Source organism: Pteropus vampyrus, unplaced genomic scaffold (assembly GCF_000151845.1).
Source record: "Pteropus vampyrus isolate Shadow unplaced genomic scaffold, Pvam_2.0 Scaffold22874, whole genome shotgun sequence".
Taxonomy (NCBI): domain Eukaryota; kingdom Metazoa; phylum Chordata; class Mammalia; order Chiroptera; family Pteropodidae; genus Pteropus; species Pteropus vampyrus.
In genome coordinates, this window is record NW_011911655.1 from 16,771 (window position 1) to 33,806 (window position 17,036).

At 36.2% G+C, this 17,036-nt stretch overlaps 2 pseudogenes; both read right to left on the reverse strand.

Moving 5' to 3' along the window:
- Positions 1–256: 256 nt before the first annotated feature.
- Positions 257–375, reverse strand: LOC111735313 (annotated as a pseudogene).
- An 8,768-nt stretch (positions 376–9,143) lies between these two features.
- LOC111735312 lies at positions 9,144–9,262 on the reverse strand (annotated as a pseudogene).
- Positions 9,263–17,036: the final 7,774 nt, after the last annotated feature.

The window sequence follows — 17,036 nt, forward strand, 5'->3', positions numbered from 1 at the left end:
TGACTTTTTGATAATAGCCATTCTGACAGGTGTGAGGTGATATCTCATTGTGGTTTTAACTTGCATTTCTCTGATGATTGGTGATGTTGTGCATCTTTTCATATGCCTATTGGCCATCTGTATGTTTTCTTTGGAAAAATGTCTATTGAGGTCCTCTGACCATTTTTTTCTTTTTTAGGCGAAGCCACCCTTGGTTGACCTCACAGATTGCAAGGACCTTGTCAGCTTACGATCCCTTATTTTTTAAATTTTTTTACACCTACAGTACCTAGTCTTCCTAGGTGGTCTTCCATCCAAGTACTAACCAGGCCTGACCCTACTTAGCTTCCGAGATCAGACAGGATCAGGCTTGTTCAGGGTAGCATGGCTCTACCTCTGCCCATTTTTAAATCAGATTGCTTATTTTTTTGATGTTGAGTTTTATGAGCTCATAAAGCAAAAAAACTTACAGTAAAGGTTAATTTATTATTGAAGAAAGAAAAATATTTTTTATAAATTTAGTATAACCTAAGTGTACTGTGTTTATAAAGTCTACAGTAGTGTGCAGTCATGTCCTGGGCCTTCATATTCACTCACTGCTGACTCACTGACTCACCTAGAGCAACTTCCAGTTCTACAAACTCTATTATGGTAAGTGCCCTATACTGGTGTACCATGTTTTTTCTTTTATACTGTATTTTTACTGTACCTTTCCTACATTTTGATTTGTTTAGATACATAGTTACCATTGTGTTACACTTGCTTAAATTCTAGTCTAGTAACTTGTTGTTCAGGTTTGTAGCTTAGGAGCAATAAGCTATACCATACAGCCTAGGTGAGTAGTAACCTATACCACCTAGGTTTGTGTAAATGTACTCTATGATGTTTGCACAATGACAAAATCACATAATGACACATCTTTTAGAATGTATCCACATCCTTAAGCATAATTGTACATGATACTTTTGAACACTTTTGGCAAAATAACAACTATAAGGAGATTGGCTAGTTGCTCCTAATGTTGCTGGACAAAGTGGGGAAAGGAAAGGTTGGATGAGTTCAGAGATTTGAATTCCCAGTTCAAGTGCTGAGTAAATGACTTTAAAGCTTGTATGTGTGCCCTGAAGCAAAACTTTATCTCCTGTAGCCTCAGGGCTGAGATTGGCTGAAAATCAAATGCAGAATCTTTTTCTACAACTGGCTGAATTACAATGCAAATTGAACTCCCAGCCTTACAGGGTTAAAGGAAAGCATTGATTGAGAAAGAATGAGGTTCTGTAAATTAGAATGGAAATGTGAGGGAAGGCCGTGATGAAGCTGAGAACACTGAGCCCCTAAATTCTGATGCTTATTCTTTGCTACCCTTAGTGATAACAGCCTCTCCACCCCCATTTGAAGGGATTTATCCTGCATTGCCTGAGGAAACTGTAATGGCCTCTCCTGAGGCTGTTGCCATGTAAAAGAATTCTGAATCTCCTCAGGACTCACCCCTGTCACTCCTTTTTTGCTTCTAGACCTATAACTAGATTTGAGTTGTAGTGGACCCCTAAAGGTGAAGCACAAAGTGTGAACTATAAAGAGTTGAGCTACACTCTAAAAAAGAGCTACTTGAGTTTTTTAACTTATGTAGGCAGAAATCCAAGAAAAATATGTGGGAGTTGGTATTAAGCGTGTGGTATAGTAGTTAAAGGAACATAAAGTTGGATCAGGCCAAATTTCTTGATATGTGCTCACTAATTAGAGATCCTACATTTAATGTTTCAGCACTGGGCATTAGAAAGGGATTTAACAGTTTGGTTTGTTGGCTGAAACCAAAGGGTAGACTAAAACAAGCAAGTTAGACATGCAGAACCTGCTTTGGTTTAATGTAGAAGAAGGGATTTTGTAACCTCACCATAATCGCACACAAACTTCATTTCATTTCTTTAATATAATGTTTTTTTCTGATTCAAGTTGGTTTTGCCCAGATAATAGCATTATAACTTAGTTGCTTTTTCCACCTTTTCTCCTTGTATGCCTGCTCTTTTAATCATTAAGCCTTAGAACATAAGCCTCAAGGTCTATAGTCATGGGGACAATACGTTTTGGTTACACTAAAGATAACATATTAGCCTTAGATGTGTTTCAGCTCCAGGCTAATCAAGGCAAAGCAACAACCCCATTGGCTATAGGACCAGGCCATGGGACCAGACAAGATGGCACCATGGCCAATCTCGGAATCAAAAACAATGATGAATTACCCCAGCTTTGTCCAATCATCCCGCATCCCCAACTTCCTTAGTTTTCATGACTGATTTTTCCCTACATAATCTGTACTCTCCAAGACACCCAGCAGGCCAGGTTGTTGAGAGCATTAGCTCACCTGTGTCTCTGGGACTTGCAACTCCCTAAAATAAATCTTTACTTTCTTTGCTAGAAACCTACACTTATCTTTCCTTTGACTCATGCACAAGCAGACGGACCCCTTTTGGTCCAGTAACAATTTCAAAATTTTACAGAAATTTGAATTTTATAGTGGATTGCCATTTTAGACCTACTCACCCACCATCAGATGGTCCAGAAGACATACCTTTTACCAATACAGTGAGAAGTGAATTTGTCCAAGAAGTTGTGACGTCTTTTAAGAGCTCTGTGATTCTTCTTTTCCATAGGCCAGAGCTTACAGTAGAAACTGTACTTATTAACTGGGAAATTTAAATACAATGTGAATAATTGGATTCTGAAGTGGCAGCACTCAGCTGTCAAAGGCAAAAAGGGCATGGTTATTGTGATATACAGTAGAATCAAAGCAGTGATCAGAATAGTCAGACTGGCACAGACCTACGGCATTGGCTAATTGATCTTGGTGTTCCTAGAAGTGAAATAGATAGGAATCTTACTAAATTCTTATTTAATCTACCTAAGCAGAAAAGTTCTAGTTCAGGTGAACAAAGGTCTAACCTGAATTATAAAAATGAAGTGTTATGGCCTTCTATTAAATCCTAGTCTTTAGAGGTTTACAGACCCAGACTGAAGAGGAGGCTAGGTTCCTTAAGGAAGGGCCTCAGAACACTAATAAAAATTTATTTTGTTAGTCTTTCTCCAAGACTTTCCTAAAAAATAGCTATGGCCTATTACCAGAGTTACTGCACACTGGGGAAAAGGAAATAGTCAGAACTTTTGGGACTAATTAGACACTGGTTCTAAAATGACACTAATTCCACAAGACCCCAAAAATCTCTGTGGTTCACCAGACAGAGTAAGGACTTACAGAGGTCAGCTGATCAGTGGAGTTTTAGCTCATGTTCCCAAACTCAGATTATGGTTGGTTATTCCTCCAGCTCCAGAATGGATAATTTAAGTAGACATACTCAGCAGCTAGAGAATCCCCACATTGATTCCCTGACTTGTGGAGTGAAGGTTATTATGGTGGGAAAGGCCAAATAGTAGCCACTAGAACCACCTCTACCCAGGAAAATAGTAAATCAAAAGTAATACTGATTTCCTGGAAAGATTGCAGAGAGTAGTGCCATAATCAAGGACTTCAAACAAGGAGGGATGATGATTCCCAACACATCCATATTCAACTCACCTATTTGGCCTGTGCAGAAGAAAGATGGATTTCAGAGAATGACGGTAGATTATTGTAAGCTTAACCAGAAGGCGACTCCAATTGCAGTTGTTGTGCCAGATATGGTTTCATGGTTTGAGCAAATTAACATATCTCCTAGTTCTGGCATACAGCTATTAATCTGGCAAGTGCTTTTTTCTTGGTATGTTAGTGAAGAGCACCAGAAATAGTTGCCCTTTAGATGATAAGACCAGCAATACACCTTCCCACACCTCAGATTTTTATCAACTCTACCTTATGTCATCATTTAGTTAATAGGGATACTGATTGACTTTTCCTTCTATAAGATATCACATTGGTTTATTATATTAATAATATTATGCTGATTGGACCTAGTGAGTAAGAAATAACAACTTTAGACTTGTTTGTAAGATTTTACATGTCAAAGGGTGATGAATCCAACAGAAATTCAGGGACCTTCTACTTTGCTGTAATCGCTAAGGGTCCAGTGGGGTGGGGATATATAGAGATATCCCTTAGGTGAAGGGATAAGTTGTTACATCTTACTTTATCTACAAGCAAAAAAGAGACACAATTTCTAGTAGGCCTTATTGGATTTTAGAGCCAACACATTCCTCATCGGGGTGTGTTATTCAGGCCCATTTACTGAGTGACCAAAAAAGCTACTTGTTTTGAGTGGGACCCAGAACAAGAAAAGTTTCTGCAGCAGGTTCAGGCTGTCATGCAAGCTGCTCTGCCACTTGGATCATATGGTCCAGGAGAATCAATGGAACAGCACAGGCTGTTAGGATGTGGGAGCAATCCTGCCATCCTCTGTGTATAACTATGTTTCTTTTGAGAAACAGCTTTGGCCTACTACTGAATGCTTAACCATGTACCATAAAGTTACCATTTGACCTGAGCTGCCCATCGTGAACTGGGTGTTATCTGACCCAACAAGCCATTAAGTTGGGTGTGCATAGCTGTATTTCACCATCAAATGGAATTGTTACATATGTAATTGGGTACAAGCAGGCCCTGAGGGCATAAGGAAGTTACATAAATAAGTGGTCCAAATGCCATTCATCCCCATTCCTGTCACACAACATTCTCTCTCCCAGCCCACACCTAAGGGGCCTCATAGGGAGTTCTCTATGATCAGTTCACAGAGGAAGAGAAGATTTGAGCCTGATTTACAGATGGTTCTGCACGATATGCATGCAACACCAAAAAGCAAACAGTTTCGGCACAGCAAACTCTCCCTGGGACATTCCTGAAAGATAGTGGTGAAGGGAAATCTTCTCATTAAGAACTTCAAGCAATACACCTGGTCATTCACTTTGCTTGGAAGAAAAAGTGTCCAGATGTGTGATTATATGCTAATTCATCGTCTATGGCCCATGGTTTGACTGAATGGTCAGGTGTCTAGAAGGAATGTGATTAGAAAATTGGTGACAAGGAAATTTGGGGAAGAGGTATGTGGATAGAATTCTTTGAATGGACAAAAAATATGGAAAAAATGTGTGTCCCAATGAATGTTCACGAAAGGATGACCTCAGCAGAAGAGAATTTTAATAGATAGGATGATGACCATTTCTATGGATACCAGTCAGTTTATTTCCCCAGCCAGTGTCATCGTCCAATGGGGTCATGAACAAAGTAGCCATGATGGAGTTGAAATGGAGGTTATTCATGGGCTCAGCAACACAAACTTTCACTCACCAAGGACAACCTATCTAAATCCACTGCTGAGTGCCAAATCTGCCAGTAGCAGAGACCAATGCTGAGTCTTGATATGGTAACATTCTCTGGGGGTAATCAGCCAGTTAACTGGTGACAGATTGATTATATTGGCCTTCTTTCATGATGGAAGAAATGTTTTCTTACTGTAATAGACATTGTAAATATGGAGTTGCCTTCCCTTCAGGCAATGCTTCTGTCAAAACTGTAATCCATGAACTTACAGAATATTTTATACAGCATTGTGGAATTCCACACAGCATTCTTTCTAATCCAGGCACTCACTTCATAGCAAAACAGGTGCAGCCATGGACTTATGATCATGGAACATGTCCCCACCATTCTGAAGTAAGTACCTTCATAGAATGATGCAATGGACTTTTGAAGACTCAATTATGACACCAACTGGTTGTAATACCTTGTAGAGTGGGACAAAAGTTCTGTAGAAGTCTGTATGTGCATTAAATCAGCATTTAATATATTGCGCTTTTTCTCTCAAAGCCAGGATTCACAGGACTAAGAACAAAAGAGTGCAAATGGGAGTGCCACCACTCAATACTACCCTTAATGAACTCTCGATTAAAATTTTTGCTGTCCGTTCCCATGAACTTATGCTCTACTGGCTTGGCAGTCTTAACTCCAAAGAGAAGAACGATTTCAACAGGAGACAAAACCACGATTCCATTGAACTGGAAGTTAAGACTGCTACCTGACCACTTCGGGCTCCTCAGGCCTCTGAGTCAAGAGGCAAGCAAAGGAGTTACTGTACTGGTTGGGATGATTGACTACCATAAGGACATTGGACTACTATTCCATGATGGAAGTAAGGGAGAGCATGTTTGGATTAAAGGAGTTTTCATAGGGGTTTTCTTTGTATTACCAAGCCCAGTGATTAGGGCCAATGCAAAATGACAACTCAATCAAAGCAGAACTACTAATGGCCCAGACTTCTCAGGAATAGAGTTTTGGTTTATCCCACCAGGTAAACAACCATTACCAGCTGAGGTGTTTGCTGAAGGCAAAGGGAATACAGAAAGGGCAGTAAGAGAATGTTCTTATAAATACCAGCTATAACTACATGACCAGTTACATACATAGGACTGTAATTGTCATGAGTATTTCCTCCTTATTTTGTTATGAATACATTTATTTATCTATTATCTTTCTATATCTATCTATCTATCTATCTATCTATCTATCTATCTATCTATCTATCATCTATCTATCTATCTATCTATCTATCTATCTATCTACCTACCTACCTACCTACCTACCTACCTATCATCTATCATCATCATCATCAATCTGTCTCCTATTGGTTCTATTTCTCTGGAGAACCTTAATACACACACCTATCTAGCTCTCTATATTTGTCTATTCACCTAATACACATACACACACATCATATCTGAGTCTTTCACTCAATACACTGTGAGGACACATTTATGCTAAAATTCTGCTTTGGTATTACTTGAAGTGGCTGTATTTTATCTTTTAAGAATGCCCTACTTTTTTTTTAAACAAATATTCTCTGCAAAAGATACTGTCAAGAGAATATGAAGACAAGTCATAGACTGGGAAAAATATACAAAGAACTCTTAAAACTCAACAATAAAGATGTGAGCACTGCAATTGAAGATGGGCAAAGGTCTGAATAGACATGTCATTAAAGAAGATATACAGTTGGGAAGTAAGCATATAAAGAAATACTCAACATCATACATCATCAGGGAATTACAAAACAACAATGAGACACTACTTCATACCTATTATAATGGTAAACATCCAAAACCTTGACAATACCGAATGCTGTTGAGAATATGAAGCAGCAGACACTCTCGTTCATTGCTGGTGGGAATGCAATATAGTGTAGGAACTTTGGAAGACAATTTCACAGATTCTTATAAAACTAAACATAGCATTACACACATTCCAGCAATTGTGTTCCTTGATATTTACCTAAATGAACTGAAAACTTACATCCACACAAAAACATATTCATGGATGTTTATAGCAGCTTTATTCATAATAGCCCAAACTTGGAAACTGAAGATGTCCTTCTGTAGATGAATGAATAAGTAAGCTGTGGTATGTCCAGACAATGAAATATATTATTCAGTGATAAAAATAAATGAGCTAACAAGCCATGTAAAGACATGGAGATACCTTAAATTCCTGTTGCTAAGTGAAATAAACCAATTTGAAAAGCTCACATACTGTATGATTCCAATTATATGATTCTGGAAAAGGCAAAAATATGAAGAAAGTGAAAAAGAGCAGCAGTTGCCAGGAATTGAGGGGGAGGAAAGAAAGGGTTGACTAGGCAGAGCACAGAGGAATTTTAGGGCAGTAAAACTACTATAATGGTGGATATATGTAATTATATATTTGCCAAAACTTATAGAATATACAACATCAAGAGTGAACCCTAATGTAAACTAGGCACTTTATGAGATAATGTTGTGTTAATAGAGGTTCATCAGTTATAGCAAATGTGACACTCTAGTGCTGAGATGTTGATTGTGGGGGAGCCTTTGCATGTGGGAGAAGGAGTGCAGGGGATATATGGTGATTCGTTGTATATTCTGCTCAATTTTGCTATGAATATAAAAATTTCTATTAAGAAAGTTTATTAAGGATAAAGAAAAAAATAAATATCTAATTATTAAATTAATATTCTTTCTAATTTTTCACTACTTCCTTGTAGCAAATTTTTACATATATCTGTGTTTACTTCTTTTATAATGCATTTAATTTTTAAAAATGTTTTTATTTTTCAATTACAGTTGGCATACATTAGTTTTAGGTGTACAATATAGTGATTATACATTTATATAACATGTGAAGTGATCATCCCAATAAATCTAGTACTCATCTGACACAGTACATAGTTATTATATTATTGACTATATTCCTCGTGCTATACTTTATATTCCCATGACTATTTTGTTAACTACAAATTTGTACTTCTTAATTCCTTCCTCCTTTACACCCATCTCCCCAACCTCCCTCTCAACTGGTAATGATCAAAATGTTCTCTGTATCTATGAGTTTCTGTTTTGTTTGTCAATTTTGTTCTTTACATTCCACATGTAAGTGAAATCATATGGGATTTGTCTTTCTCTGTCTGACTTATTCCACTCAGCACAATAACCTCCAGGTCCATCCATGTCATTGCAAATGGTAGGATTTCTTTTTTTAATGACTGAGTAATATTCCATTGTATATATGAACCATAATTTCTTTATCCAATTGTCTGTTGATGGGCATTTTAGGTTGCTTCCATATCTTGGCTATTGTAAATTGTGCTGCCATGAACATTGGGATGCATATGTCTTTATAAATTATTGTTTTGGTTTTCTTTGAATAAATACCCAGAAGTGCAATTGCTGGGTCAAAAGGTAGATCTATTTTTAACTTTTTAAAAACCTCCAGACAGTTTTCCATAGTGGCTGTACCAATTTGCAATCCTATCAACAATGTATACAGTTGGAAAGTAAGCATATAAAGAAATGCTGAATGTCATACAACTGCTTTATCTAATCTGTTCTCTTTTCTCCACATCCTCGCTACCATTTGTTCTTTGATTGCTAATAACCATTCCTATAGGTGTGAGATGATATCTCATTGTAGTTTTAATTTGCATTTCTCTAATGATTAGTGACCTTGAGCATCTTTTCATATGTCTATTGGCCATCTGTATTTTCTCTTTGGAGAAAGATCTGTTCAGGTCTTCTGCCCATTTTTTAAATTAGATCGTTTGGTTTTTTTGTTGTTGAGTTGTACGAGTTCTTTATATATTTTAAATATATTAGCAAACATCTTCTCTCAATCAATTGGTTGTATCTTCATTTTTATTTCTTTTTTTTTTAAACGCCTACAGAACCTGGTATTCCTAGGTGGTCTCCCATCCAAGTACTAACCAGGCCCGACCCTGCTTAGCTTCCGAGATCAGACGGGATTGGGCTTCTTCAGGGTAGCATGGCCATAGTGTATCTTCATTTTCTTGATGATTTCTTTTGCTATACAAAAACTTTTTAGTTCAATGTAGTCCCATTTGTTTATTTTTTTTCTTTTGTTTCCCTTGCCTGGGGAGATATATCTGAAAAGAAATTATGTTAGTAATATCAGAGAGTTTACTGCCTATGTTTTCTTCTAGAAGTTTTATGATTTCATGTCTTACATTTAAGTCTTTATTTCATTTTGAGTCTATTCCTGTATATGGTGTAAGACGGTGGTCCAGTTTCCTTCATTTTTTATGGCTGAGTAATATTCCATTATGTGTATGTATCACTTCTTCTTTATTCATTCTTTCACTGATGGACATCAAAGTTGCCTTAATATCTTGGCTATTGTAAATAATGCTGCAATGAACATATGAATTTACATGTCCCTTTGAAGTAGTATTTTGTGTTTGTTTGGATAAATACCCAGAAGTGGGATCACTGGGTCCTTTTTTGTTTTCGATTCCATTTTCATGAAATATTTTTTTTCTATCTTTTCACTTTCAGTCTCTGTGTGTGTTTTGATCTGAAGTGACTCTCTCAGTGTAAGTCTCCTAGTCTTTTGTAGGCAGTATATGCAAGGTTTTTTTTTTTTTAATCTATTTAGCCATACTATGTTTTTGGATTCAAGTATTTAACACATTTAAAGTAACTATTGATAGATATGTAGTTATTGCCATTTTATTATTCTTATTAGTAATCTTTTTTTCTTCTCCTTACAGGAGTCCCCCTAACATTTTCTGTAATATTGGTTTGGTGGTGATGACCTCCTTTAGCTTTTTCTTGTCTGGAAAGCTTTTTTTTCTATCTTTTGATTCTAAATGATAGTTTTGTTGGGTAGAGTAATCTTGGTTGTAGGTCCTTGCTTTTCATTACTGAATATTCCTTGCCAATCCCTTCTGGTCTATAAAGTTTCTGTTGAGAAATCAACTGACAGTCTTATGGGAGCTCCCTTGTAGGTAACTAGTGGCTTTTCTCTTGCTACTTTTAACAGTCCTCTTTGCTTTTAGCCTTTGGCATTTGAATTATGATTTGTCTTGGTGTGAGCCTATTTGGGTTCATCTTGTTTGGGACCCTATGCTTCCAGGACTTGTATGTCTATTTTCTTTGCCAAGTTAGGGAAATTTTCCATCATTATTTCTTCAAATATGTTTTCAGTTCCTTGCTCTCTCTCTCTCTCTCTCTTCTTCTTCTGGTACACCTATGATTTGAATGTTGTTACACTTGATGTTGTCCCAGAGACCCTTTAAACTATCTTCAAATGTTTGGATTCTATTTTCTTGCTGTTTCAATTGGGTATTTTCTGCTACTGTACCTTCTAAATTGCCAATTTGATCCTCTGCTTTATCTAATGTGTTGATTCCTCTTAAGATATTCTTCATTTATATTATTGTATTCTTCACTTCTGACTGTTTATTTTTTGTCTTCTATCTCCATTTTTATGTTTTCTATCTCTTCATTAGTGTTCTCACTGAGTTCATCTACTCTTCTTCTAAGTTCATTGAGCATCCTTATAACTAGAGTTTTGAATTTTATACCTGGTAGATTGTTTCCATTTCATTGAGTTCTTTTTCTGGAGGCTTGTTCTGTTCTTTCATTTGAGACATGTTTCTTTGTCTCCCTATCTTGGCTGCCTTCCTGTGTTTGTTTTTATGTTTTAGGTAGAGTTGTTATGTCTCCCAGTCTTAGTATAGTGGCCTTATGTTGTAGGTGTGTTGTGGGTCTGAGAGGCATGGTCTCCATGGCCACCTGAGCCCAGTGCTCTAGGTGTGTCCCTTGTTGCATATTCACTCCTGTTGTAATTGAGACTTAGTTGCTCTTTGCACATCAGTGGGAGGGATTGACTCTCAGGCTCTTTGATTGTGAGGACTGGCCATGACTACATTGGAGGAGCTGTTGTGCAGGAGCTAACTCTTCAGAGCAGATTTCACTTTAGCAGGGTTCTGGTGCCTGCCCAGTCTGCCCTTTGGGTGTGTCGCCTTTGGATGTGGCTATGGGGCATGCTGACTTTGGGGTCACCTGGCATGAGCCACCAAACATTCTTAAGATGGCTGCCACCCGAGTTGGGCTTGGATATGCCTCAGGAGACTAAGCCGCAAACCAAAATGATCTGTCTCTAGTGCCAGGCTTGGGGCTGCTCAGCAAGAGGTATGGGGCATGCTGAGGCCAGATGCTGTTTGTTTGGGGTTTATGAACCTATGAGAGGTTTTAGAAAATTTTGCAACATGTGCCAAGATAATTCTGATGTGGTCGTGAGAGGAGACAAGCACAGCATTTACCTGCTCCACGCACTTGACAGGAAATCCAGTGATAATTCTATAATGCATTTCTAAGAATGGAATTGATGAGCCAAAAGGATTGGATTATTGCTATTATTTTTGGCATAATTTGCCATATTACTCAGCACAAAAGATGTATGACTACACTGAGACAAGAAATATGAGAAAGTGAATGTTGCTCTAAATGCACAAATTTAAATGTTTTATTAAATTTAAATGTTCTAGTCTTTGCCTTACCCCATCCTATATGGTTCTGTGCTTTCTAAGCCAACATGAGTAGCTACTGCATTTAACAAATATTCTTAAACTACTTGTTGGTGATACCAACCATTCGAAAGAAATTATTTTTACCTCATTCTTGATTAAAATAAATTTAGGTACTTTCTAAAAGATGCTCAAATATGTTTCTATTAAAATTAACATTGATCATAAGTCAGCGTTTTTCAAAATATTGTGATGATGATAAAATGGTGAGGGAGAGGAAAAGATTTTCAATTACAGATTATTTCTCATATATATCCATTTATAAACTCTCTATTCCAACATCCCCACAAAATGCCAAGTGGACTAGAAAAAACTTGCACCTGGAAATCCAAGAGACGTGCCATTAAGAGAGACAAAGGTATAAAGTGGATGGAAATAGATAAGTGATAGAAAAGTATACTGTAGCTTAACATCCAGCCATTCCAAAGAGGTGGACAAGTGGATGTACAAAAGTTGAATATCCCCATAACTCTAAATAACCTCAAGATTAAAGAAGTATAGGCTAGAAGAAATAGTCCATGGAAAATAGGTCAATTAGTTACTATTAGAGTAGAACACCTATGCCCATCCTTGGTCTTAGAAGGAATGATTCAGGAATTTGTCTACGGGCTAATGCCATGAGTACAGCTCTTTAAAAAGGGCATTGGGATATGAAAAATGTTCAGAATAAGTGTTGATTTCAGAGAAGACGTATTACTCTTGGTAATGTTTAAGTTCCAAGTAGATGAGAAATCTCCATGTAGAAAACAAGCTACTTTTACATTCCTTTGGAAAGCCTGTCAGATGCATAAACGGTTTCCTCTCCACATCACTGCTGTTGGTATTCTGGCTCCTACAACTGATATTTGTATTAATAGAACAAGAAGACAAGGGTTCTCAGCCTGAGTAAATGAGTTTACAAATTACTTTTATTTGTAGCTGCACCTACAAATATAAACAGACAATTAAGAAGTGACTAAACATTTGAGGAGTAGAAATGACATGAAAAAGAGGAACAAAACTCAACAAAAAATAAGAACTTACATCCTAAGGAAACAATTAATTCAGAACATAGAAAAAATAAATTGAGATACTTAATAGCTTTAGTGTTTTTTTCTCCCAGTTTTATTGAAGTGTAATTGACAAATAAAATTGTGTTACTGCAATGGCCCTGCACTTTAGCTTGCATAGGTCAGCTTGGTTCCTGGTTTCTCCCTCAGGGGTTGGGAGCAGAGGAAGAAAATAGTTAGAATACATGCCCAATCTACTTTTTGGAGAACTATTGGAGAGACTGGTTTATTTCTCCTCTGACTTGGTGCACTAACATAACCAGAATAGTTTGGATGCCTGGGGGCTGCTGAAAGTAAGAGAGAGTGGAGGCAACTTGGTATAGCACTGGAGGTACTGCAGAGACACAGTCAGAAGCTGTTGTGGCTTGGTGCTATCAAGAGAAGGTACCCAACTGTTGCTTCTCCCTCAAGGGAGAGGCTAAAGAATCTAGTGTGTATCTGATGTTCTCGCTTTTTGGAGAGCTGCTAGAGGGACTAGTATCTGTCTTGTCACTTTTGGAGATCTGATAGAGAGCTGGAATAAATCCTATGCCTGGGAACCATTGAGAACCAAGGAGAGGGTTTTGGCTTGCTGCTCTAGCACCAGAGATGCTACAGAACCAAAGACAGACGTCAGGGAGAGCATGAGCTCCTGAAAAAGGAACCACTAAAATTCTTTAATTGAAAATCTCATGCACAATCCCAGAGAAGTTATATCCTGCCAAAAAAGATTTCAGAGGCCCCCAGAATTTCTAGCCAGGCTTATTGGTGAAAGCTTTTCCCAGTATGAAGACAGTACATAAAGACTTAGAGGTAGCTGTTTTTTCAAATGCATAAAACTCAGTAAAAATTTACAAGGCACATGAAAAAACAAGGAAACATGGCTCAATCAATGGCACAAAGTAAATCTCTAGAAACCAACCCTACAGAAATGGGAACCTATGAATTACTCACCAAAGAATTCAAAATAATTGTCTTAAATAAGGTTAATGATCTATAAGAGAACACAGGTAAGTAACTAAATAAATCAGAAAACAATACATGATCAAAACAAGTATATAAACAAAGAGATGTAAATTATTAAAAAGAACTAAAAAAAAACCGAAAAAACAAAAACAAACAAACAAAATGAACCAAACAGAAAGTCTGCAACTAATACAAAAAAGAAAATAAAAAATTCACTGAACGGGTTCAACAACACCCTTGATCAAGGAGAAAAATCGTGACTTTGAAGAGATGTTATTTAAAAATTTCAAGTTAGAGGAGTAAAAAGAAAAAGAATGAAAGTGAAGAAAGTCTAAGCAACTTACAGGATACCATAAGCAGGTCGACATATGCATTATGGGAATTCCAGAGGGAGAAGAGGGAGACAATGAAACAGAAAGCTTATTTAAAGAAATGATGGCCAAATACTTCCTAAATTTGAGGAAGGAAATGGATATCCAAATTCAAGGTCAAAGAGCTCTAAGTAGGATGAAACAAAAGAGACTCACACCAAGACACAAACTATCAAAGTACTTAGAAATAAACTTAATTAAGAAAGTAAAATACTTGTATACTGAAAATCACAAAACATTGTTGAAAGAAATTAATGGAGACATAATAAATATATCCCATGTTAATGAATTGGAAGTCTTAATATTTTAAAAATGTTTATACTACCAAAAGCAATCTATAGAGTCAATGCAATCCTTACCAAAACACTGACATTTTTTACAGAAATAATAAAAAGCAACCCTAAAATTTATATGGACTCTCAAAGGACCTCAAATAGACAAAACAATCTTGAGAAAGAAGACCAAAGTTGAGATCTCACACTTCCTGATTTCAAATTATATTTCAAATTCACAGTAATCAAAACAGCATGATACTGGCATAAAGATAAATTTAGAACAATGGAATAGAGAGAATCCCAGAAATAAGCCCTTGTGTATGTGGTCTACTGATCTTTGACATGAGTGCCAAGAATATTAAATAGAGAAAGGATAGTCTCTTCAATAAATAGTATTGGGAAAAGTGGATATCCACATGCAAAAAAATAAAATTAGACTCTAATATTACACCATATACCAAATGAACTCAAATGGATTAGACCTAAATATATAAGACCTGAAACTCTAAAATTCCTAGATGTAAACCTAGAAAAACCTAAATATATAAGACCTGAAACTCTAAAATTCCTAGATGTAAACCTAGAAAAACCTAAGAAAATATTGACATTGGAATGGGCAATGATTTCTTGACTATGATACCAAAAGCTCAAATAACAAAAGAAAAATTAGACGAATGGGACCACATCAAACTTAAAAACTGTGCAGAAAAAGAAACAATGAACAGAGTGAAAAAGCAATCTACAGAATGGGAGAACATATTTATAAATTGCTTATTGGATAAGAGGTTAACAATCAGAATATATAAAGAACTTCAACTCAATAACAACAACAACAATAACAAAAACAAAACAAATGATTTGATTTTAAAAAGGTAAAGCACTTAAACAGATCTTTTCCAAAGGAGATATACAAATGATCAATCAACATTAAAAAGATGCTCAACATCACTAATAAGAAGAGAACTGCAAATCAAAACCAGAATGAGATAACACTTAACACCCATTAGAATAGACACTACAGAAATGAAAAGAAATGAAATGAAATGAAAGAAAAGAAAAGAAAAGAAAAGAAAAGAAAAGAAAAGAAAAAGAAAAGAAAGAAAAGGAAAGGAAAAGAAAGGAAAGGAAAGGAAAGAAAAGAAAAGAAAAAAAGAAGAAAGTAAGTGTTGGTGAGGATGCAAAGGAATTGGACCCCTGTGCACTCCTGATGGGATTGTAAAATTGTGCAGCCACTATGGAAAGAATATAGACATTCATACAAAAATTAAAAATAGAACTACCATATAATCCAGAAATTTCACTTCTGGGTATATATCTAAAAGAATTAAAAACAGGATCTCAAAAAGATATTTGCATATCCATCTTCATTGCAGCATTATTTATCATAGCTAGGATGTGAAGCAACATGAATGTCCATTGATAAATTAATGGATAAGAAAATGTGGTATATAGTTATAACAGAATATTATTCAGTCTTAAAAAAAAAAAGGAAATCCTGTTATATGCTACAACATGAATGAACCTTGAGGACATGTTAAGTGAAACAAGCCAATCATAAAACTTACTGCATGACCCAAGTTAAGTAAGGTCTTGAAAGTAATTAAACTTCATAGAAACAGAAATAGAATGGTGTTTTCTAGGGCCTGATGGAAGGGGGAAATGAGAAGTTGTTCGATGTATATCAAGTTTTAGTCATGCAAGATGATAAATTTCCATAGATATTTTGTAGCACAGTGTGCATGTATTTAAAATTACTGCAGTGTACATTTAAAAATTAAGAGGGTAAATTATGCTATATGTTTTTTAAAAATTAATGAATTTTATTTTTTAGAACAGTTTTATATTCATAGAAAAATTGAGTAGGCTATACAAAGTCCAATATACCCCCTGTCCCCACATACCTCAACCTCCCCAACACTTGACATCTTGCATGACAGTGATACATTTATTACAATTACTGAACCTAGTTTGATACATCATTATCACCCAAATTCCATAGTTTATATTAGGGCTCACTCTTGATGCTGTACATTTTACAGGTTTTGAAAATATGTAGTTACATGTATTCACCATTGTAATATCATGGAATAGTTTCAGTGCCCTAAAAGTCTTCAGTGTTCTTCCTATTCATCTCTTCTTCCCTTCTAATTCCTGTCAATCGCTGATATTTTTACAGTCTCTATAGTTTTGCCTCTTCCAGAATTTCATATAGTTGGAATCATATAGTATGTAGCCTATTCAGATTGGCTTCTTTCACTTAGTAATATGCATTAAAGATCCCTCCCCATGTCTTTTCATGGCTTCATAGCTCATTTTTTTAGTGCTAAATAATATTCCATTGTCTGGATATACTATAGCTTCTTTATCTATTCACCTACTGAAGGACATCTTAGTTGTTTCCAAGTTTTGGAAATTTTGCATAAAGCTGCTATAAATATCCATGAGCATATTTTGGGGGACATAGTTTTTAATTCATTTGGGTAAATACTGAGCAACACAACTGCTAGATCATATGGTAAGACCACGTTTATTTTTGTAAGAAACTGTCAAACTGTCTTCTAAAGTGGCTGTACCATTTCC